Source organism: Physeter macrocephalus, chromosome 14, assembly GCF_002837175.3.
Source record: "Physeter macrocephalus isolate SW-GA chromosome 14, ASM283717v5, whole genome shotgun sequence".
Classification (NCBI taxonomy): domain Eukaryota; kingdom Metazoa; phylum Chordata; class Mammalia; order Artiodactyla; family Physeteridae; genus Physeter; species Physeter macrocephalus.
Window position 1 is genome coordinate 120,128,426 of NC_041227.1, and position 25,130 is coordinate 120,153,555.

The 25,130-nt window shown below is 41.9% G+C and overlaps 1 long non-coding RNA gene across 13 annotated transcripts in view; it reads left to right on the plus strand.

Annotated features, from left to right (window-relative positions):
* Window positions 1–17,231, plus strand: part of LOC112066561 (uncharacterized) — a 67,190-nt gene extending 49,959 nt beyond the window's left edge. For 5 of the 13 annotated variants that reach the window (XR_003682753.2, XR_008619101.1, XR_008619102.1 and 2 more), the window contains exons 2-5: window positions 5,733–5,864; window positions 6,481–11,437; window positions 12,269–12,415; window positions 12,590–17,231. This is a non-coding gene — a long non-coding RNA (uncharacterized lncRNA). The remainder of the gene's footprint in view (window positions 1–5,732; window positions 5,865–6,480; window positions 11,438–12,268; window positions 12,416–12,589) is intronic. The other 8 variants (XR_003682750.2, XR_003682752.2, XR_003682748.2 and 5 more) reach the window with 8 other exon arrangements.
* Window positions 17,232–25,130: the final 7,899 nt, after the last annotated feature.

The window sequence follows — 25,130 nt, forward strand, 5'->3', positions numbered from 1 at the left end:
TGCGGGCCTCCCACCGCTGTGGCCTCTCCCGTTGCAGAGCACAGGCTCCGGACGCGCAGGCCCAGCGTCCATGGCTCACGGGCCTAGCCGCTCCGCGGCATGTGGGATCCTTCCAGACCAGGGCACGAACCCGTGTCCCCTGCATCGGCAGGCAGACTCTCAACCACTGCACCACCAGGGAAGCTCCATCTGTATGTCTTTTCTGGAGAAATGTCTATTTAGATCTTCGGCCCATTTTTTTTGACTGGGTTGTTTGTTTTTTTGATATTGAGCTGCATGAGCTGTTTGTATATCTTGGAGATTAATACCTTGTTGGTTGCTTCAATTGCAAATATTTTCTCCCATTCTGTGGGTTGTCTTTTCATTTTGTTTATGATTTCCTTTGCTATGCAAAAGATTTTGAGTTTAATTAGGTCCCATTTATTTTTGTTTTTATTTTCATTACTCTAGGAGGTGGATCAAAAAAGATCTTGCTGCGATTCATGTCAGAGAGTGTTCTGCCTATGTTTTCCTCTAAGAGTTTTATAGTACTCAGCCTTACATTTAAGTCTTTAATCCATTTTGAGTTTATTTTCGTGTATGGTGTTAGGGAGTGTTCTCATTTCATTCTTTTACATGTAGCTGTCCAGTTTTCCCAGCACCACTTATTGAAGAGACTGTCTTTTCTCCATTGTATATTCTTGCCTCCTTTGTCATAGATTAGGTGACCACAGGTGCATGGGTTTATCTCTGGACATTCTATCCTGTTCCATTGATCTATATTTCTTTTTTTGTGCCAGCACCATACTGTTTGACGATTGTAGCTTTGTAGTATGTTCTGAAGTCAGGGCGCCTGATTCCTTCACCTATGGTTTTCTTTCTCAAGATTGCTTTGGCTATTTGGGTCTTTTGTGTTTCCGTACAAATTGTAAAAATTTTTGTTCTAATTCTGAGAATGCTGTTGGTAATTTGATAGGAATTGCATTGAATCTGTAGATTGCTTTGGGTGGTATAGTCATTTTGATAGTATTGGTTCTTCCAATGCAAGAACTGGTATATCTCTCCATCTGTTTGTGTCATCTTTGATTTATTTCATCAATATCTTATAGTTTTCTGAGTACAGGTCTTTTGCCTCCTTAGGTAGGTTTATTCCTAGGTATTTTATTCTTTTTGATGCAGTGGTAAATGGGATTATTTCCTTAATTTCTCCTTTTGATCTTTCATTGTTAGTGTATAGGAATGCAAGAGATTTCTGTGTATTAATTTTGTATCCTGCAACTTTACCAAATTCATTGATAAGCTCTAGTAGTTTTCTGATGGCATCTTTAGGATTATCTATGTATAGGAACATGTCATCTGCAAACAGTGACAGTTTTACTTCTTTTCCAATTTGGATTCCTTTTATTTCTTTTTCTTCTCTGATAGCTGTGGCTAGGACTTCCAAAATTATGTTGAATAAAAGTGGCAAGAGTGGACATCCTTGTCTTGTCTCTGATCTTAGAGGAAATGCTTTCAGTTTTTCACCATTGAGAATGATATTTGCTGTGGGTTTGTCATATATGCCTTTATTATGTTGAGGTATGTTCCCTCTATGCCCACTTTCCAGATAGTTTTTTATCATAAATGGGTGTTGAACTTTGTCAGAAGGTTTTTTTCTGCATCTGTTGAGATGATCATATGGTTTTTATTCTTCAGTTTGTTAATGTGTTGTATCACATTGATTGATTTGCAAATAATGAAGAATCCTTGCATCCCTGGGATAAATCCCACTTGATCACAGTGCATGATCCTTTTAATGTGTTGTTGGATTCAGTTTGCTAGTATTTTGCTGAGGTTTTTTGCGTCTGTGTTCATCAGTGATATTGGCCTGTAATTTTATTTTTTTGTGGTATCTTTGTCTGGTTTTGGTATCAGGGTGATAGTGGCCTCATAAAATGAGCTTGGGAGTGTTCCTTCCTCTGCAATTCTTTTGGAAGAGTTTCAGAAGAATAGGTGTTAACTCTTCTCTAAATGTTTGATAGAATTCACCTGTGAAGTCATCTGGTACTGGACTTTTGTTTGTTGGAAGTTTTTAAATAACAGTTTCAATTTCAGTACTTGTGATTGGTCTGTTTCTATTTTCTATTCCTGGCTCAGTCTTGGAATGTTGTACCTTTCTAAGAATTTGTCCATTTCTTCTAGGTTATCCACTTTATTGGCATATAGTGCTTATACTAGTCTCTTATGATCCTTTGTATTTCTGTGGTGTCCATTGTAACTTCTTTTTCATTTGTAAATGTGTTTTTCTTTTCTTTTTTTGGCTGCATTGGGTCTTCACTGTTGCGCACGGGCTTTTACTAGTTGCAGCAAGTGGGGGGGCTACTCTTTGTTGTAGTGTGTGGGCTTCTCCTTGTGGTGGATTCTCTTGTTGTAGAGCACAGGCCCTAGGCACACAGGCTTCACTAGTTGTAGCACACAGGCTCAGTAGTTGTGGCTTGCAGGCTCTAGAGCACAGGCTCAGTAGTTGTGGCTCATGGGCTTAGTTGCTCCACAGCATGTGGGATCTTCCCGGACCAAGGATTGAACCCCTGTTCCCTGCCTGGGCAGGTGGATTTTTAACCACTACACCACCAGGGAAGCCCCTTCATTTCTAATTTTATTGATTTGAGCCATCACCCTCACCCTCTTTTTCTTGATGAGTCTGGCTATAAGTTTATCAATTTTGTTTATCTTTTCAAAGAACCAGCTTTTAGTTTCATTGATTTTTGCTATTGTTTTCTTCGTCTCTATTTCATTTATTTCTGCTCTGATCTTCATGATTTCTTTCCTTCTACTAACTTTGGGGTTCTTTTGTTCTTCTTTCTCTAGTTGCTTTAGGTGTAAAGTTAGGTTGTTTGAGATTTTTCTTGTTTCCTGAGGTAAGACTGTATTGCTATATACTTCCCTCTTGGAACTGTTTTTGCTGCATCTCATAGGTTTTGGATCATCGTGTTTTTGTTGTCATTTGTCTCTAGGTATTTTTTTTTCTCTTTGATTTCTTCAGTGATCCATTGGTTGTTTAGTAACATATTGTTTAGCCTCCATGTTTTGTGTTTTTTAGTTTTTTTTCCTATAATTTATTTCTAATCTCATAGGATTGTGGTCGGAACAGAAAGATACTTGATATGATTTCAACTTTTAAAATTTACCGAGGCTTGATTTGTGGCCCAAGATGTGATCTGTCCTGTAGAATGTTCCATGTGCACTTGAGAAGAAAGTGTATTCTGCTGCTTTCAGATTTAATGTCCTATAAATATCAGTTAAGTCTGTCTGGTCTCATGTGTCATTTAAGGCTTGTGTTTCCTTAATAATTTTCTGTCTGGATGATCTGTTCATTGGTGTAAGTGGGATGTTAAGGTCCCTCACTATTATTGTGTTATTATTTCCCCTTTTATGGCTGTTAGCATTTGGCTTATATATTGAGGTGCTCCTATGTTGGGTGCATATATATTTACAATTGTTATATCTTCTTGGATTGATCCCTTGATCATTATGCAGTGTCCTTCCATGTCTCTTGTAACAGTCTTTACTTTAAAGTCTATTTTTTCTGATATAAGTATTGCTACTCCAGCTTTCTTTTGATTTCCATTTGCATGGAATATCTTTTTCCACTTGCAGTCTGTATGTGTCCCTAGGTCTGAAGTGAGTCTCTAGTAGATAGCATATATACGGGTCTTGTTTTTGTATCTATTCAGCCAGTCTATGTCTTTTGGTTGGCGCATTTATTTACATTTAGGTAATTATCAATATATATGTTCCTATTGACATTTTCTTAATTGTTTTAGGTTTTTGTAGCTCTTTATTCTTCCCTTCCTCTTTTGTTCTCTTGTGGATTGATGACCATCTTTAGTGTTGTGTTTGGGTTGCTTTCTCTTTTTTGTGTACCTATTGTAGTTTTTTGGTTTGCATTTCCCATGAGGTTTTTGATACAGTAGTCTGTATATATACAATGTTGTTTTAAGTTGCTGGTTTCTTTTTTTTTTTTTTTTTTTTTTTTTTTTTGTGGTACGCAGGCCTCTCACTGTTGTGGCCTCTCCCGTTGCAGAGCACAGGCTCCGGACATGCAGGCTCAACGGCCATGGCTCACGGGCCCAGCCGCTCCGCGGCATGTGGGCTCCTCACGGACCGGGGCACGAACCCGTGTCCCCTGCATCGGCAGGCGGACTCTCAATCACTACGTCACCAGGGAAGCCCAAGTTGCTGGTTTCTTAATTTCAAATGCAATTCCCATTTCCTGCATTTGTACTCTCCTCACAGTTGCTGGTTATGATATCATATTTGTGTGTGGGTGATTTCCTACTATTACTTTATGTTTGCCTTTACTGGTGAGCTTTCCCATTTGTGATTTTCTTGTTTCTAGCTGTGGCCTCCCCTTCACTGCCCCCCGACCGTGAGAAGTTCCTTTAGCATTTGTTGTAAGGCTGGTTTGGTGGTGCTGAATTCTTTTAGCTTTTGTTTGTCTGTAAAGCTTTTGATTTCTCTGCTGAATCTGAACGAGAGCCTTGCTGGGTAGAGTAGTATAGACATAGTCTTGTCTTATAGTCACTGGTGTATATGTCTGATTGTGCCTAATTCCCCTTCCACTCACTTCCTCCACTTTCAAATGACAAGATCCATAAAGACAGGGCTATGTTTTATTCGACTTTGTAACAACATAAGTGCTTAGCACAGTGCTTTTAACATCATAGGTGTTCAGGAAACATTTCTGATAAAGTTGAAGTGGAATTGAAGCAATGATTTTTAAAGTTTAGGGAATACACCTTGGGACAAAGAATTGATGCCATATATGTAAAGATAAACCTAGTGAAGCAAACTGATGTTCACATCAGCTGTAGCAAGAAACATCAGTGTGCCCCAAATACAATTATGGATTATGTCTATTGTATGTATAAGCCAAGTTATTAAAGCTTTAAAACTGAAGCGTGAAAAGTACATGGACTTCATCAAGTTCATACACATCCTTTCAATGAATACAACTTTCTCTCTTTACAATTAGTCCGTAAAATCAGAATATAAATCATGTAAATCAGAATGACCAATGTGGGGAAATTAGAAGGGCTTTGTATTTGCAATACTACACAGGCTGGTTCTACATTAGGGACAGCTGATCCCCCCACCCCTGCCCCGGGAGAATGAAGGGTTTATTATTACTTGCAGCAAATAAGGAGAACACTGGGGTTGTTTCCCAAAGAAGTGTCTCTCCAAACAACAAAATTAGGGGAGTCTTAAGCTGTGGGTACATGCATATCCATGAAAGGGCTCGGATAGTAGGCAGAGTCTAAGCTTTAGTTGATTGATTGAAGGGGACGGGCTGACCTTTAGCACCAGGGAGCTGCTGACTGCTGGCTGAAACATTTGTTGATGACATTTCTTCACTCCTCCGTTAATGCTTATCTTCCTTTTCACTTTGGTTCCTATTATTTTACTTCATTCCCCACCTTCTGTTCTTCTTTTCCTTTCTGTCTTCCTGTATTAAAGGGACTAATTACCCACATGCCCAGTCCCTTCTAGGGGCCTCTGTCCCTGCACACAGCCCTGCCTGTCCTTTCCCTGCCACTTCACTCCCCCACCAAAATCGCTGCTGGCTCCTGCTCTCCCCAAGGTCCGATTGCTCAGCTTTTCCTCGGGGTCCATGAGATGATATAACCATAGCCCTCTTACTTGTCTAAGTAGGTTTCTGTTCTTACAACCAAAGGTGTATCTCAAGCCCCTACCGCTTCCTTCCTCTGTTGTAGGTACACCTGCCAGTGGTGCCCGGAGGAGTTGCTCAGCCTCCCTCGTGTCAGCCAGGACGTAAAAGGGAGAAAAAGGGAGACCACCTGGCCTGCATGCTCAGAAGCATCAGAATATTTGGAAATGGGCAGACGGTTGGTTAAATTTTCTACCTTTTGGGGAATGTTTCAGTACCTTGTGGACAAGGCTCTTGGACTCCATTTAAGCACCTTGTTAAGACCACTGAATGAATTTTGTTATGCAAAACAAGAAGTAGTCACATGGATACTGCCACTGAGCCCTGCCTAGGTGGTAGGCTTAGCTGGATATAGGTGGTTAGGGATTTAACTTTTTTTTAAGAATGAAAAACATTTAAAATTGGGAAAGAAAGTGGACTTTATCTCCTTAAATGGAATGACTGTAGAACAGCAAAACCTTTTTCTATCTCCAGAAGGGAATTGTGGCAGGAGAATATGAGCTTTATGGGGAATTACTGGTGTTATCAAAGGCTTTTCAAAATAGACTTGAAATGAATAGTTGTGTGCCTGTTTTATTACTGCCTTGTGAGTTTACATTTTGTTTTGTACAGTATTTTTCTCCCTCTTATGAGATGGTTGCTAGGGCTTGTGAGCAAATAACGTTTATTGTATTGAATTTGGGACTGAATGTAATTATCTTACAATTTGGGTTCATAGTGCCATTTTTGACAGTTATATTATGAGCTTTTTGAGGAAAATTGAGCCCACATGCTGTAAGCTGCTTCCTATTCAGCTGCCCTTCAAGTTTTGGTGTCTCGGCTCTCCCTGGCCCCATTCCTCTGCCGTGGGGCAGCCTCGGGACCAAATGCTGTTGGAGGAAAACCAGAGAATCCAGTGTGGGTACCGCCAAGCTCCAGCACCGTCTCCTCTGAAGCCCCTTGTCCCCAGTTTGTTTTTCCGGATGACTCCGTGGACATGCATCTCTAGGGATGCTGCAGTTGGCTGTCACTACAGGCATCCTGCCTTTCTCCTACCAGGAAAGTCGTGAGTAAACAGAAGTTCTGTAAATCGAGTCAATGTTCCTAGCAACCTCCATGACCATTTCAGAGATGCTTCATCTTCATTTCTGGCCGGTCTTTCGCTGGCAGCACTTCTTACCTAATCTGTCCCATAGCGTTTCTGTAAAGGAATGTAATGAGCGGTAAACTCTTCAATGCACCAGGGGAGCACACCGCTTACAGAAATCCTTCTTTTAAATAACAGTCTATTTTTTTTTTTTCTGTTCCTTCCTATTGCCCTAGCAGAAATTTGGGTTCACCTAGAAGCAGACCTTGAGATAAGGGTTTAAGTGCAAATGGTTTATTAGGGAGTTCATGCCAGGAAACACCAGTAGGAGAGGGAATTGATAGTGGGAAGGGAAGGAAGGTCGACACAAGGTATGTCATGGAGCAGGTTACTACTTAGGCAAGGGACGCTCAGTCCTGCGGGGGATCTCTAGGAAACAGTGGAAAGACACACCTCAGATTTGTGCCACCTGAGGGCGAAGAACCTGGGGTGTTTATATACTGGCTCCCTCAGTCACTGTTAGAGGGCTGCTTCTGGGGAGCGGGTGGGTAATAATATCCTAGTGCTCTACCTTCTACATGGGGAGGGGCTATCGAAATCCAAGAAAGCTCTTGGATGGTAAATGCTGGCAGTTGGAAGCCAAGCCAAATGTAAGTGGCTGAAATGTTAATGGCTGTGGGCAGGACACCAGCACATCTGCTACACTTAGCTTCTCAGAATACGTGTGAGGAGGTAGCTTCTCCATTGCCCCTGAGTGTCACTGCAACAGCTCTTCTTTATTGGTAAGTGTCTTCTAGATGCATTTTCTGCAAATCAAAAAAGGTTTTGAGAGACTTATTATTAGGAAAGTGAAGTATTTCCTTCAAAATATTTTCTTTATACAGAGATACTAGGAAATGGAACCCGTGGTCACAACCAATAGATTAATATCAAGCCTTTTCAAAATGCTCCCATCCATCATTTTCAGTGGGTGGAGGATATAGAAGCAAATATATACAGCCTTTATTCTCAAGATTGTTTTTATTCCACCATCAGTGGATTTCCATGATTAGCAAAGGCTAATCTTAGATGCTTTTTGAAAGTGCCTGTATATCCCTTGGTTACCTCATGGACCATGGTGTGGCAGGCAGACCACCTGTAACTTGCCCAAGAGGGCAGGGGTCAGACAGAGGTATGGGATGCTGTCCTTTATTCATAGGTACCAGCTCCAAACACTGAAAACTGAAAAGAGTGATTAAATCCAGGCATCCTAACTCCCATATCTGGGAGGCCCTGGACCCTCGTGTTCCTGGTGACCCCTGCTACTGTCTTTATTCCTAATGGCACTCTGGCAGCTGAACCAATCATGCCCTGGTTGGTTTCCTACTGTTTTGATGAGTCCAAGTTCCTAACATAGCATCAGATGGGGATCTTGGTGCTGAGGAGAATTAAGCTCATGGAGTCTCTATTGCACACAGCTGCCACAAAAGAGTGGAGCTGAACTTCCCTTGAGAGGCATATTGATGGACTATCATCTTGGTAAAATGGAATCCAGCTCAGTTTTGTATCAGATCTAAGTGGCAATCTGTATCTGTATCAGATCCATGGACTTTTTCTACTCTGACTCCTAATTCTAGGCCTTGATATGTAATTTGTGAGGTTTCAGAGCTAGAAAAAACTTTAAAGATCATCCAGCCAACCTGTCTATTTTGCTGATAAGGATCCTACATTCCAGAATGGTTAAGTCACTGACCCAGAGTCAAACAGGGAGTCGAGAGCTGGGCTGAGGGGAGAGAGAGCCAGTCTTTTCTCACTTCCCACGAAGTTAGTTAATAAAGCAGCAGAATTTCTCACTGGATTCAGAAGTAAATGTTTGGTGCCACAGAGTTTTTTGAATACCTGCTCAAGATAGTGCAAGGCTCTGTGGGGATCTGAAGAACGAGACCCTGTGCCCGCATGGCTCTTACACTGTCTGCTTGAGCTCTTTGCTCCTTGCTTCCCAGCTCTCCTCCCCTGTTGCCACTCCCAATTCATCCTCCATCCTATTTTCACTTCTTTTCTTTGTTTTTGGTGCCAAAACCTAGGAACTATTTTCTCTCTTTTCTTACAGCTTATGTCCTTCATTCCAACTCCCTGATTCCCTTCCTCCACCATTTCTCTGTTCCCACTCTACCAGGTTCTCTTTCTCTTCTCTGCTACTATATTTCTTTTCCTCATATTTATCTATCACCTCCCTTAAGCTGCCCCTTCCTAGGCCCCCTTGCTCTCCCCTCTGCCACCTTGGATCCTGGAAGCATACTTGGTTATTGTGGTCAGCAGCCTCTGCAATGGCCGATGGTCCCCACCTACTGGTCTCCATGCCCTCGTGGACTCCCTTCCCTTTTGGTACAGGATGGACCTTGTAAGTAAATTCTAATGAATAAAATTGACCAAAACGATGGGACATCACTTCTAAGCTTAGGTTAAAAAAGGCTGTGGCTTCCACCTTGGGTGCTCTTTGACTATAAGGAAGCTGGCTGCCATGTTGTAAACTGACCTACCGAGAGGCCCATGTAACAAGGAACTGAAGTCTCCAGCCAACAGCCAGCAAGTACCTGAGGTCTGCTAACCACCACGTGAGTAATCCTCTCCCCGTGGAGCCTGGAAACTGCAGCCCCTCTGATATCTTGACTGTAGCCAGTGAGAGACCCCAAGTCTGAGGCACCCAGCTAAGATGCTCCTGGATTCCTGAACCACAGAACCTGTAAGATAACTTTTTTTTCAATTGAAGTAGTTGATTTACAATATTGTGTTAGTTTCAGGGGTACAGCAAAGTGATTCAGTTATACATATATATTTTTTTTCAGATTCTTCTCCCTTACAGGTTAGTACAAAATATTGCGTGTAGTTCCCTGTGCTATAGAGTAGGTCCTTATTGGTTATTTTATATATAGTAGTGAAATGTTTGTGTTGTTTTCAGCTGCTAAGTTTGGGGGGTAATTTGTTATGCAGCAATATTAAAAATGCAGAGTTGTCCTTTACAGACCCCCACTCAGAAATGTTTGTCTTCTATGACTCTGAGCAAATCGCTGCTGCTGTTTGGGCTTCAGTCTCCTCATCTGGGAGGCTTTGGGCTTAGAGTCTAGTGTCTCAAGTCTCCTGTCTGTGAAGATATAGCCTGTGAGGTTACAACAAGGCCCATCTCTTCTACTGTTTAGCGTATGAAGCCCGGTTAAACCCGCACATCTTTGTATGTTAAGCTCCACGTCTTTAAATTTGCCTCACGTTTTTCACTCCTATTATCTGAAGTCTGTTTCTAATTTCTGATAGAATTGCAGTGGCCCATTGTGTGCCTTGCTCTGCATGACATGCCAATTTCATTTTGGAGTCACAGCTATTGTCTTTTTCTCCACTAATCTCATTTTGCAGAATTCCAATAGAACCTGTGAACAGAGAGAGTTGCCCTTGTGCTTGATCTGGGCGCTGTGTGGCCCCCAAACAGGGGTGGATGATAGACAGACAGCCTGTCTGCCACCCGAGGCATCTTTTCTTGCTTAAAAATTTGTTCTCCAGATCGCAGACTCCCTTCCAACGCTAGCAAAGACTGGAACATATTAAATAAGAGCAGAGCTGAAATTGGATGGAATGTCTCAGCCACTTAGATTCAGACCTCTCTTTCGGGGGAGCACGTGGGGAAGAGGCCGGGACGTGCCCACGTGGACAATGTGGAGGAAGACAGCTTCCATCCCTTTCTTATACCATTCAAGCCTTAAACAGGGGTAACATTTTTTCTTAAGCAGGGCCTATAACCCAGGATCCATCACTTATATATGGTGTCCATAGCAACCAGGCAATGGTATGGGATCCCTTCTAACTGGGGAATTCCTTTTATGGCTCATTTCCGAAACCAGCATGGCCAGTACAGGAGTCTGCAGTTTCCCAGTTGCTTAGCAACCAGCTCCTATGCTCTAGTCACTAGGAAAAGCAGACAGTTAAAAAAAAAAAAAAAGTGTAGTCAGAATCATATGTTACATTCTTTCTACTTTGTCTCTTTAGAATAAAATAGCGTGCAATAAGGATGCAGGAAAGGGCAACCGCTCCCTGTTGTTAATGCCTTCACTGCTCCTAGCCGGCTTGCAGGCAGAGAGGGAGGAAAATGTTAGCATGCTTTCGGCTGGAAACTAAGCAGCGCGAGCCATCTGCACGTTGAAAGCTTTACATTTTTCACATCTTGTGGGGGCATCAAGTAAGTGCAGGGCCAGCAATCTGTGTGCTGCATTCCCTCCCCCAAACCAGAAAAGCCAGGCTCCACCCAGAGGTGTCACTGGACCACTTCTCCTTGGCTGACATTCCTGGGAGGAGTGAATTGGTTTGCTGGGTTTCTGGTAGAAAGGCAAGGAGACCATGTAGCCCCCTTGAGTTATAGCTGTGGTTTTCAACCAGGGATGATTTTGCCCCCCCAGGTGACATTTGGCAAGGTCTGCAGACATTTGGGGTTGTCATAGTGGTGGGGGAGGGGGATGTTATTGATAACCAGGGGGCAGAGACCAGGGATGTTGTTAACCATCCTATGATGTTTAGGCAAAGGACAGCCCCCAACACCAAAGAAGTATCCTGCCCACAGTGCCAGTATGCCGAGGCTGAGAAACCCTGCGTTAGAGAATCAGAAGAACCATCTGTCTTGTTAAAAACAAGCACTGTAGCCGACTAGGAAAAACGTTGACAAGGTAAAGGGTGGGACTGATGAAAATCCATTCAATAGACAACCGGAATTTCTGTATGCACAGAACCAGCAATGATGTAGCAAGTGTAGAGCAGAGAGCCCCCCCCTGGGGTCTGTGGCAATGGAGGGAACCTCTGAGGTTGCCTCCTTATAGGAAGGAAAGCAGAGATGGAGGGCTGCGGCTTTGGCATTAGACACATTTGGTTTCACATAATGAACCCAATGACTATGCACCATGGCTCTTAGGTCTTTTACATAGTCTGGCTAAGACTCAGTCTTCTCATCACCCAAATGGAAATTAAAATGGGTTTTGTGAGAACTACATGTCAAAGCACATGAAACGCCTGAGCCCTATCCAGCTCTTATTCCCCTTCATGTCTCAGCCCCAGCACCCCACTTGTTCCCTCTTTCCTTCTGGGTACTTTGAACTTTTGAAGAATATGAACAAATGTGCTGATCCTATAATGACTGAGGTCATTTTATTTAGTAATGAGCGAAGGACAAAAGCATCATTTGGGGGGATTGTTGGCTGGTAGTCTTAGACTAACGTTAGGCATGAAGGACAGGAAAACATAAGAAATGGATGAGATGAGAGGCAGTATTAAGAGTGTTCCAGCTCCTCCATTTTACTGGCTGTGTGACCTTGAATAGTTATTGAACCTATCGGAGCAATTTCTTATCTATGAAATAGGGATAATTATTACCTCTTGCATTATTGTAAGGATTAAAGATCATGTACATAAAGTGCCTAGCTGGTGCCCGATATAAGGTAGGCATCTGATATGACAATATCCACCTTCATGTAGGCAACTTTTTTTTTTTTTTTTTTTTTAAGTAAGATTGGCATGTGTAAGTCTAACCCAGGATCTTCTCCACTGATGCTGTGAGGCTAAGGCTGTGTGTTAGGAAGACACAATTGGCCTCTCTGTTTCATCTACAACAATCAGATTTCACTCAGTCATTCCAGCGGCCACAACATTATGTAAGCAGTTTGGAAGCTATTTCTATTTTCAGCCTATGCTACCTCTTTGGGGGAGGGGGTAATGAATGCCATACATTCAGTAACCATGTTTTACTTGCTTGAAATCTTGAGACTGTCTCAGGATACTTCCTAGTTCTAATAAGTGGGTTTTGGTCTATGTTCATAATTTTCTAGACTGTAGCACATCCCCTGTCACCCTGGCCACAAACAGAAGCCTGTCCAGTCTGGATCACTTCAAATGCCTTGTCACCGCCATTATTTCTTTCTTACAAGGCATCAACCGGAGCTATACATTCCCAAAGGTAATGTTTTCTGGGTGTTTTTGTTCCTCATTCTTCCTAATAATTTTGCAAAACTGCTAGGACTTTGGGGGCCAGAGTCTTTGCTGCACACTCTTGCAATGAACCCCAAGTCCTTTTTCTGGGTCACAACAGCTGGTTTGTAGTGGGCAGCATCTCACCTTCTATAGTTTGTACTTTTCCTCCCTGTCATGCCCTTATTCTCAGCAAAGTTTATCTGCCAAGGTTTTGCCCACTCACCCAGCCTCATTTATCTCACCCCCGTTGGCTTCTTGTTCAACACCCAGAAGAGCCGGATGAGCTCTAAACACTTAGAGATTTCACTGCCCCTTCTAGATTGTTGGGTGATCCCACCTAGTTTTGCCCAATTGACTCAAGCCTCTCCGGATTGCAGCTCTAATGTGTCACTGCTAGAATTTTGCTCTTCCACAGGGAATAATTAAATGATAAATTTAGAGGTTGCTTGCTCATCCCTCCCAAGCAGAATGATGGAATCTCACCTGGAAGCTGTGACAGCCAGGAAAGGCAGAAGAAGGATGTTTATCAGACACACATGAACTCAGCTCCCCAGAATGTAGCACACAGGTACCTCATTTCTGAACAAGTAGCAGAAGCCAGATCCACAGTCACCCCAGGGCTGTGACCTGCTGGAGAAGGGATATCTCGAGGTTTACCAGGAGGACCGAAAGCACTCAAAGTATGTGGACGTCAGAGCAGTGGCTAAGAAAGAGTCCAGGCGGGCTGGGACATCAGGCAGCTGAGGGCAAGGCAGGCAGCACGTCTGGGATCCAGGATGACAGATAGGAGATTTAAAACAGGGCACCATCAGAGCCCTGAAACAAGGCAAGGTTTTATCAGGAAGGGGATCTGAGCCTCAGGAGTGAGAGTAGTACAACCGAGCCTGGCTGAAGACAGATCCTTATAACAATAAAGCAGAAGGGATAACAGAGAGGGAGGGAGGGGGTTGATGCCTCCTTTGGGGCAAATAATTTTCTCTGTATCCCTGTAACACTAGTACAGGTTCCTAGAAGATCAGTCAGTTGGTCAATTAGCAGGTAATGTTGAATATGTACTCTGTGGGTATCTTTCCTTGCATAAAGCTCCCGTAGAACACTAACCTCATGAGGTGCTCCAAGAAAAACATTCTATGCTCACTGATTTTTGCAAACTGCAAGTCCCTCTTGGAAATTCACAGTGTACATTAGCATTTTAGAAGCTCAAACTCCTGTGATATAGAAACCTGTTTTTAATCCAGTGTTTCTCCAACAGTTGACAACAGGATCCTTTTGTTACGTGAAAACTATGAACATCCTGCGGACACACCTTGAGAGATATTGTTCTAAAGCATTCCTAATCTGGTGTTCCCAGGCCCTTCGCAACCTGGGCCTGCCCTTGTTTCCCGACTTTACCTTCCTTTATTTTCCTACATTCCAGGCACACTGAATTCTTCCCTTGTACATGCCCCTATTTCACATTTCCTTCTTTTCTCTACAGCAGGTGATTCATCATCTGCCCAAAAAAGGGAAAAAACGCTAAGCCTTACTCACTTCAGCCCCCACCCATTTCTAGCTATCCTGTAAGGCTCACCTCAAAGGGGACACTTGATCCATCTCTGCCCCAGCCTCCCTGTTACTATAAACAATCCATTTTCTCCTCTGATCCCTTGTGTCACACTATCTATTGCTTTTAGAGCGCTTAGTACCTTTTAATTTGTGTATGGCCATTTATGCCTTTCTTATTAGGAGACAATCCATGTCTGGTTCATTTTTATATTCCTAGCCCAGAACACAGCTTACTCGTAGGATTGTCCGAGGGAGCAGGAAGTAAGAAGCTATGACCTCCAAGGCGGAAGTATGTTTCCCAACACTCAGGCCAGAGATGGCAGATCTCTGGCTCACAGGCTGTGAACTCACACTCACCTGTGGTGAACAGACTCATCTATCGCCACGCGATGCCCCTGGGGCCCAGATGCCACGCCCCCTCCAAAGCTTCTCAGCACAGTGCTCGAAGTAGTCATAATCAACGGGTTAGAGTTGGCATGACAGAGGAAATCTAGTTGTCATCCTTGATTTGGACTTTTCCACGAAGTGAAAGTTAGGAGAATTTAGCAAGCTGAATATTGGAACTGTTAATACTTCAGATCAAGGACTGTCCATAACAGAAAAGAGCAATTAGCAAAACTATTCATTATACTTTCATGTTCAAGTCTAGTCTCAAGGCTAATTATTTGTATAATTAACATGTTACCAAATGCAAATAATTGATGAGCCTGATCTCTTGGAATGGAACACAAGTCTTGTGAAATGTAAATAGCTGTGAATTACTAACAGCTTTCCTTTACATGGCCTGTCTAAATAGGGCAGCGCCTGTAAAATTAAACAATTTAAGTGTAATCCCATGTATGCTAAAAGACAGACAAAACAATAAGATGTGTGGTTAAATGCACAGGTTTTTAAATTCTCACTCTACTACTTTCTAGCTGTGTGACCTTGGGCAAGTTAATCTCAGTTTACTCATTATTTATAAATCTATGAATTTATAATTTATTAAATTATAATTTACAAATTATAAATTGTTATTTATAAATCTCAGTTTCCGCATTTATAAAATGGGTGTAACAGCAGCCCCTAGTTCACAGGATTGTTGAGAACTAAATGAGGGTTGACTCATTTGGAAAGAGTACACAATAAATGTGAGCCATTGTTTTCATTATTACATTTTGTACTGCTTAGATTTTATTCAGAAAGAAACATTAGAGGGGAAGGGAACGTATACAGATGTCCCTGCTATAACACCACCTATGTGTTCCTGAAAAGCTCCATGGTCTACAAAATAGCCCACTGAAAAAAACTGGGCTGCTGGGAAAAAAAATTGGGTTGGGCAGACCACTCAAAAAACCTATGCAATTTTGTAACCCAACCAGTAACAAAAAAAAAACCAATGTCAACATTAGCAAAATATTAGCCCCCACTAAACCTTAGCTTGAATATTTGCAGGCTGCATTCTGCCCTTGAGCCCTGGGGCTTCTTTTGAGCTATAAGTCCTGGAGTACATTCATTTCTAATAGGGATCAGTTTCATCAAAATTAAACGTGATTTAAGGAGTAGTGTTCTTCACTAATCTCTCCTAGTTTAAAGGGAAATGTCTTCACAGACTCATCATCAGTACCCTCAGCTTCTCTAGAAAGCACAACATGAGGATAATAGTGATTCTTAAAGTCACTGAATCAGTTGCTTTCTGCAGCTAAAAAAAGGCAGCTAGCTTTTCCTTAAGGCCTTCATAGAGTGCTAAGGTTTTCTCTTATTAAAGAGGTAGTTTACTGGGACTTCCCTGGTGGCGCAGTGGTTAAGAATCTGCCTGCCAATTAAGAATCTGCCTGACAATGGAGGGGACATGGGTTCGAGCCCTGGTCCAGGAAGATCCCACATGCTGTGGAGCAACTAAGCCCATGCACTGCAACTACTGAGCCTGCGCTCTACAGCCCGCAAGCCACAAGTACTGAGCCCATGTGCCACAACCACTGAGGCCTGCGTGCCTAGAGCCCATGCTCTGCAACAACAGAAGCCACCTCAATGAGAAACCTGTGCACTGCAACGAAGAGTAGCCCCTGCTCGCCACAACTAGAGAAAGCCCGCATGCAGCAACGAAGACCCAACATAGCCAAAAATTAAAAAAAAAAAAAAAAAGATGTAGTTACTATGAGAAAGCTTGCCTCTGGTTGCTTCAAAATATTAACATGCTAGAAAAAAAATTGCATAGGAACCAAAATGACTTCCATATTACACCAATTCCCCATTTACCTATGGCATGTAAGGTCATTCACATTTAAGAAGCACATGCTGTAGCAATACAGTTTGCATTGACTATATCCTACCAGTTGCTGTGGTAGGAGCTAAATATAACCATATGATTGAATCTGCACATTAATGTGGTGGGTATCCTTATCTCTGATAAGGCTCAGGGACATTAACTTGCCTGAGATCACAAGTTTTTAAGAAGCAAAGCCAGGACTCCTAGCTGGAATTGAACCGACTCCAAAACTCATGCTCTTTGAGACATGACCCCCCTTAAGAGTGGATGGAGGCAGGAAAGCAGACAGACATTCCTGGCTGTGGTGATGAGTGAAAGCCTGATTCCTAACCCTAAGTCCCTAACGTTTAGTCTCGTTTAATCCTCACAACACCTCTGCTACTTAGGTATTCTTACCACCACTTTTAGGCCTACCCAGTTCCTAAAACTGAGGTGTTTCTCCCTATGTCCTATATATGTCTTTAAGGACACAGTTCCTAAATATCTTAGTGTGTCTGTTTACTAGTTTTTTAAAAAGCCGTGTTATACATCCCCATTCTCTCAGGCAGTGAATTTCACTGTGCACCCATGTGCACACATATACAACTGGAAATCCTCACAGGTGCAGTTTATCAAGCATGTTTCATAGCACAGACATAAAATACTAGCCTCTTCTTTCAGTGTTTTAGAATTTTTTCTTTGTGCTATTTAAATTTGCCTTTTAAACAGCCCAGAAGAGAATTTATAACTAGAAAAATACTACCTACTGAGGATCCAAGAAAAGGAATTTGTTAGGTAGAACATCATTTATTGATTCTGTTAATGTATTTTTCACTTTGTAATTATTAAAAACTAACCAAAAAGGAAACAGTAGTTTATTTTTCAAGAAGTGTATTTGGTCATTAACAAATTATGATTTCTTTGCCATAATAATGCTGTGCCATAATAATGCTGTTCTTCATATGGAAATGTGATACCAATCTACTGATTAGAAAACTACATAAAAAAGAATGAAGTAATGCCATTTGGAGCAACGTGGATTGTCATACTGAGTGAAGTAAGTCAGACAGAGAGACAAATATCGTATGATATCGCTTATATGTGAAACCTAAAAAAATGGTACAAATGAATCTGTTCACAAAACAGAAATTGAGTCACAGATGTAGAAAACAAACTTATGGTTACCAAGGGGGAAAAGGGGGGGATAAATTGGGAGACTGGGATTGGCATATACACGCTACTATATATAAAATAGATAACTAATAAGAATCTACTGTATAGCACAGGGAACTCTATTCAATACTCTGTAATGACCTATATGGGAATAGAATCTAAAAAATCAGTTGCTTTCTGCAGCTAAAAAAAGGCAGCTAGCTTTTCCTTAAGGCCTTCATAGAGTGCTAAGGTTTTCTCTTATTAAAGAGGTAGTTTACTGGGACTTCCCTGGTGGCGCAGTGGTTAAGAATCTGCCTGCCAATTAAGAATCTGCCTGACAATGGAGGGGACATGGGTTCGAGCCCTGGTCCAGGAAGATCCCACATGCTGTGGAGCAACTAAGCCCATGCACTGCAACTACTGAGCCTGCGCTCTACAGCCCGCAAGCCACAAGTACTGAGCCCATGTGCCACAACCACTGAGGCCTGCGTGCCTAGAGCCCATGCTCTGCAACAACAGAAGCCACCTCAATGAGAAACCTGTGCACTGCAACGAAGAGTAGCCCCTGCTCGCCACAACTAGAGAAAGCCCGCATGCAGCAACGAAGACCCAACATAGCCAAAAATTAAAAAAAAAAAAAAAAGATGTAGTTACTATGAGAAAGCTTGCCTCTGGTTGCTTCAAAATATTAACATGCTAGAAAAAAAATTGCATAGGAACCAAAATGACTTCCATATTACACCAATTCCCCATTTACCTATGGCATGTAAGGTCATTCACATTTAAGAAGCACATGCTGTAGCAATACAGTTTGCATTGACTATATCCTACCAGTTGCTGTGGTAGGAGCTAAATATAACCATATGATTGAATCTGCACATTAATGTGGTGGGTATCCTTATCTCTGATAAGGCTCAGGGACATTAACTTGCCTGAGATCACAAGTTTTTAAGAAGCAAAGCCAGGACTCCTAGCTGGAATTGAACCGACTCCAAAACTCATGCTCTTTGAGACATGACCCCCCCTTAAGAGTGGATGGAGGCAGGAAAGCAGACAGACATTCCTGGCTGTGGTGATGAGTGAAAGCCTGATTCCTAACCCTAAGTCCCTAACGTTTAGTCTCGTTTAATCCTCACAACACCTCTGCTACTTAGGTATTCTTACCACCACTTTTAGGCCTACCCAGTTCCTAAAACTGAGGTGTTTCTCCCTATGTCCTATATATGTCTTTAAGGACACAGTTCCTAAATATCTTAGTGTGTCTGTTTACTAGTTTTTTAAAAAGCCGTGTTATACATCCCCATTCTCTCAGGCAGTGAATTTCACTGTGCACCCATGTGCACACATATACAACTGGAAATCCTCACAGGTGCAGTTTATCAAGCATGTTTCATAGCACAGACATAAAATACTAGCCTCTTCTTTCAGTGTTTTAGAATTTTTTCTTTGTGCTATTTAAATTTGCCTTTTAAACAGCCCAGAAGAGAATTTATAACTAGAAAAATATTACCTACTGAGGATCCAAGAAAAGGAATTTGTTAGGTAGAACATCATTTATTGATTCTGTTAATGTATTTTTCACTTTGTAATTATTAAAAACTAACCAAAAAGGAAACAGTAGTTTATTTTTCAAGAAGTGTATTTGGTCATTAACAAATTATGATTTCTTTGCCATAATAATGCTGTGCCATAATAATGCTGTTCTTCATATGGAAATGTGATACCAATCTACTGATTAGAAAACTACATAAAAAAGAATGAAGTAATGCCATTTGGAGCAACGTGGATTGTCATACTGAGTGAAGTAAGTCAGACAGAGAGACAAATATCGTATGATATCGCTTATATGTGAAACCTAAAAAAATGGTACAAATGAATCTGTTCACAAAACAGAAATTGAGTCACAGATGTAGAAAACAAACTTATGGTTACCAAGGGGGAAAAGGGGGGGATAAATTGGGAGACTGGGATTGGCATATACACGCTACTATATATAAAATAGATAACTAATAAGAATCTACTGTATAGCACAGGGAACTCTATTCAATACTCTGTAATGACCTATATGGGAATAGAATCTAAAAAACAGTGGATATATGTATATGTATAACTGACTCACTTTTTGCTCTACAGCAGAAACACATTATAAATCAACTATGCTCCAATTAAAAAAAAATTAATAAAACATCACCCAGACAGCAAAAAAACCCAAACTTTTGTTTTAACTGATTAGAAAACTAAATGAAATTATAGGAAAACAATGCATGAACAAAATCACAAGTTCAGAGAAACAGAAACCATCAAAAAGCAAACAAATCCTAAAGCTGAAAAATACAATGACTGAACTGAAGAATTCAATAGAGTTTCAGAAGCAGACTCAACCACACAGAAAAAAGAAACAGTGACATAGAAGACAGGACATTTGAAAGGTGCAAAAGGAAAACAAGAATGAAGAACAGTGAAGAAAGCCTACACGACCTATGAGACACAATCAACAGAAGCAATATTCACATTATGAGAATTCCAGAAAGAGGAGAGAAAAGGGAACAAAGTATATTTAAGACAATAATGGCTGAAAACTTTCCAAATCTGGGGAAAGAAATGGACATCCAGATCCATGAGGCCCAAAGGACCTCAAATAGGTTGAGCCTGAATAGGGTTACACCAAGACACATTATCATTAAATTGTCAAAAGTAAAAGAAAGAATTTTGAAAGCTGCAAGAGAAAAGAGAGAAGTTACATACAAGGGTACCTCATAAGTTTATCAGTAGATTTCTCAACAGAAACTTTTTAGGCCAGAAGAGAATGGAATGATATTTTCAAAATATTTTGAATGTGTTTTGATATCAGTATGCTTTGACTTCTTTATCTTATTCTTCTGTGTAATTACTACAGGTTTCTCCCTTGTGGGCACCATGAGGCTTACATAAAATACCTTAAAATTATAACACCCTATTCTAAAGTGATAACGTCAATAGCATTCTCAAACTTTACACTTTTTATTCTCCTCCCCTCACATTTGAAGTTATGTTATTACAGTTTACATACAATTTACAGTGACAGAAAAAAAAAAACCCTGTCAACCAAGAATTCTATACTAGGCAAAGCTGTCCTTGAGAAATGAAGGAGAAATAAAGACTTTCCGAAACAAACAAAAGTTGAGGGAGTTCATCATCATTAGACCAGCCTTACTAGAAATGCTAAAGGGAGTTCTCTGAGTGGAAGTAAAAGGATACCACTTAACATCATAAAAACATAAGAAGGTAATGTATAACTCACTGGTAATGGTAAATGGATAGTCAAAGTTAGATTCTGTAATATGGTAATGGCAGTGTGTAATTCACTTACACCTCTAGTTTAAAAGTTAAAAAACTGCCACTGCCTCCTCTGCCCCTGCTGGCCCCAGCGGGCTTGTGCGCCCTGCCCATCACTGCCTCAGCCTCCACTGACCTGGGCAGGCATGTGTGCTCTGGGGCATCCTCGGGGAGCAAATGCTGGTGGGAGGCCCACACACAAAGGTGCGGCTGAAACCATAGCTGAGCCTCGGGGCCATGCTACTAAGGAAGAAGAGCTGAGATCTCTCCACGCAGCTGCAGGAACCACAGATTTATACCACCACCACCACCACCACCACCCCCACCACTGCCAGCTTTGTAAACTCAGCACCTGTGGAACATCCAAAGGGATGAGTGCTCCCATAGCTGAGATGGTCTAGCTTTAGCAGTTGTGGGCTTTGTGGGCATGTAAATGCAGGGATTGGAGCAGGCCAGAATCTGAGCTGCCTCCATAGCCCCCATAGTGGGTCTAGGTGCACAACTACTGCAGTCCTGGGACTTGACATTGGTGGATCTGCACAGGTGGCCTGGTGAAAATAATGCCTGAGAGACACCAGAGCCAATTGCCCGCATACCCATGGTTAAGGTGGGACTGAGAGCAGTTCCAACAGCACTGTAATTTGTGAGCTAGCAAAACAGGTGAGAAGTGACACAACAGAGTGCACTCACAGGTGAACAGCTGCAGTGGAGGAATACTCAGTGGCTCCACTCCCAGTGGGAGTGCTCCAATCCTGCCTACCTCGCACCGCAGATCAGAAACACAGCTCAGAAACAGATCTGGGGGCCTCTACTCCAACAACTAGGGAGCAGACCCTGCCCCTGACAGGGCAGTAACAACCACAGAGCAAAGGAGAGGCCCCACTCAATATCCAGTGCAGGCTCAGGTCACCACAACATCAGTCACACCTCCTATCAAGGGGATAATGGCCAGCTTACAGTGAGGAAAGAAGTGGCAGACATCCATACTAAAAACAGCCCTCACACAAAAAATTATTAACCCACACAGGCTATGCAGGGACGTTCCCACATTAAAAATAGCACTCCAAGACAGTCTGAGGGTCAGGCATCAGGAGGAAGAACCCCCAGAGCATTTGGCTTTGAAGGGCAGCAGAGCCTGAGTGCATGAGCTCCACAGGGCTGGGATAAGCAGAGACTCCACTCCTGGAGGGTGCACACAAGACCTCTCATGCACTGAGACCCAGCACAAAGCAATACCTCCATAGGAACCAGGGCTAGGCCTAATTAGGGATCTTGGAGGGTCTCCTGGGGAGGCAGGGGTTGGCTATAGCTCACTGTGGGGGCAAGGACAGTGGTGGTGGAGGCCCCAGGAAATACCGATCATCATGAGCTCTTCTGGAGGTCCCCATTTTGGCACCAAGACCTGGCCCCACCCAGCTGCCTACAGGCTCCAGAGCTGGAACACCTCAGACCAAATAACCAGCAAGACAGGAACAGAGTCCCACCCATTAACAGACAGGCTGCCCAAAGTTGTACTGAGCCCACAGTTACCTCAAAACACACCCCTTGGCATGGCCCTGCCCACAAGAGGGACAAGCCCCAGCTCCACCCACCAGAGGGCAGGCACCAGTCCCTCCCACCAGGGAGCATGCACAAGCCCCTGGACCAACCTCACCCACCAGGGGGCAGACACCAGAAGAGGAACTATGATCCTGCAGCCTGCAGAAAGGAGACCACAAACACAGAAAGTTAGACAAAATGAGATGGCAGAAAAATATGTTGGAAACGAAGGAACAAGATATAAACCCACAAGAACAACTAAATGAAGAAGAGATAAGCAATCTACCTGAAAAAGAATTCAGAGTAAAGGTAAGTAAAGATGATCCAAAATCTCAGAAAAAGAATGGAGGCACAGGTTGAGAAGACACAAGAAATTTTTAACAAGGAGCTAGAAGATTTAAAGAACAAAGAGATGAACAATACAATAACTGAATGAAAAATACACTAGAAGGCATCAACAGCAGAATAACTGAGGCAGAACAAATAAGTGAGCTGGAAGACAAAGGGGTGGAAATCACTGCCACAGAACAGAATAAAGAAAAAAGAATGCAAAGAAATGAGGACAGTCTCAGAGATCTCTGGGACAACATTAAATGCACCAACATTAACATTATAGAGGTCACAGGAGAACAGAAAGAGAAAGAGCCTGAGAAAATATTTGAAGATATTATAACTGAAAACTTCCCTAGCATGAGAAAGGAAACAATCAAGTCCAGGAAGTGCAGAGAGTCCGATACAGGATGAACTCAAGGAGTAACACGCCAAGACACATTAATCAAACTGACAAAAATTAAAGACAAAGAAAAAATATTAAAAGCAACAGGGAAAAGCAACAAATAACATACAAGGGAATCCCCATAAGGTTATCAGCTGATTTTTCAGCAGAAACTGCAGGCCAGAAAGGAGTGGCAGGATATATTTAAAGTGATGAAAGGGAAAAACCTACAATCACGAATACTCTACCCAGCAAGGCTCTCATTTAGATTTGATGCAGAAATCAAAAGCTTTACGTACAAGCAAAAGCTAAGAGTATTCAGCACCACCAAACCAGCTTTACAAGAAATGCTAAAGGAAACTCTCTAGGCGTGAAAGAGACCATCAACTTAAAACAACCGTGTGTGTGTGTGTGTGTGTGTGTGTGTGTGTGTGTGTGTGTGTGTGTGTCTATTGCTATATCAAAAACCTCATGGGAACAGCAACCCCAAAACTACAATAAATACACACAAAAAAGAGGAAAAGCAAACCACAAACACAACACTACAGACAGTCGTCAGATCACAAGAGAACAAAAGAGGAAGGGAAGAAAAAAGAACTACAAAAGCAAACCCAAAACAATGAAAAATGTCAATAGGAATACACATATCGATAATTACCTTAAATGTAAATGGATTAAATGCTCCAACCAAAAGACACAGACTGGCTGAATGGATACAAAAACTAGACCCATATATATGCTGTCTACAAGAGACCCATTTCAGATCTATGGACACATACAGACTGAAAGTGAGGGGATGGGAAAAGGTATCCCATACAAATGGAAACCTAAAGAAGGTTGGAGTAGCAATACTCATATCAGACAAAACAGACTTTAAAACAAAGACTTGTACAAGAGACAAGGAAGGACACTATACAATGATCAAGATATCAATCCAAGAAGAAGATATAACAATTGTAAATATATATTCACCCAACATAGGAGGACCTAAATATGTAAGCCAAATGCTAACAGCCATAAAAGGGGAAATCAACAGTAACACAATAATGGTGGGGGACTTTAACACCCAACTTACACCAATGGACAGATCATCTAGACAGAAAATTAATAAGGAAACACAAACCTGAAATGACACATTGGATCAGATGGACTTAATTGATATTTATAGAATATCCCATCTGAAAGCAGAATACACTTTCTCCTCAAATGCACATGGAACATTCTCTATGATAGATCATATCTTGGGCCACAAATCAAACCTCAGTAAGTTTAAGAAAATTGAAATCATATCAAGTATCTTTTCTGACCACAATGCTATGAGATTAGAAATAAATTACAGGAAAAAAACTGTAAAAAAACACAAACACATGGAGACTAAACAATATATTACTAAACAACCAATGGATCACCGAAGAAATCAAAGAGGAAATTAAAAAATACCTAGAGACAAATGACAACAAAAACACGATGATCCAAAACCTATGGGATGCAGCAAAAGCAGTTCTAAGAGGGAAGTTTATAGCAGTACAATCTTACCTTAGGAAACAAGAAAAATCTACAATAAACAGCTTAACCAGGCTTCCCTGGTGGTGCAGTGGTTAAGAATCTGCCTGCCAATGCAGGGGACACGGGTTCAAGCCCTGGTCTAGGAAGATCCCACATGCCACAGAGCAACTAAGCCCGTGTGCCACAACTACTGAGTCCGCGCTCCACAACAAGAGAAGCCACCACAATGAGAAGCCCATGCACTGCAACAAAGAGTACCCCCTGCTCTCTGCAACTAGAGAAAACCTGTGTGTGGCAATGAAGACCCAATGCAGCCATTAATTAATTAATTTTTAAAAACCCCAAAACAAAAAACAGCTTAACCTTACACCTAAAGCAACTAGAGAAAGAAGAACAA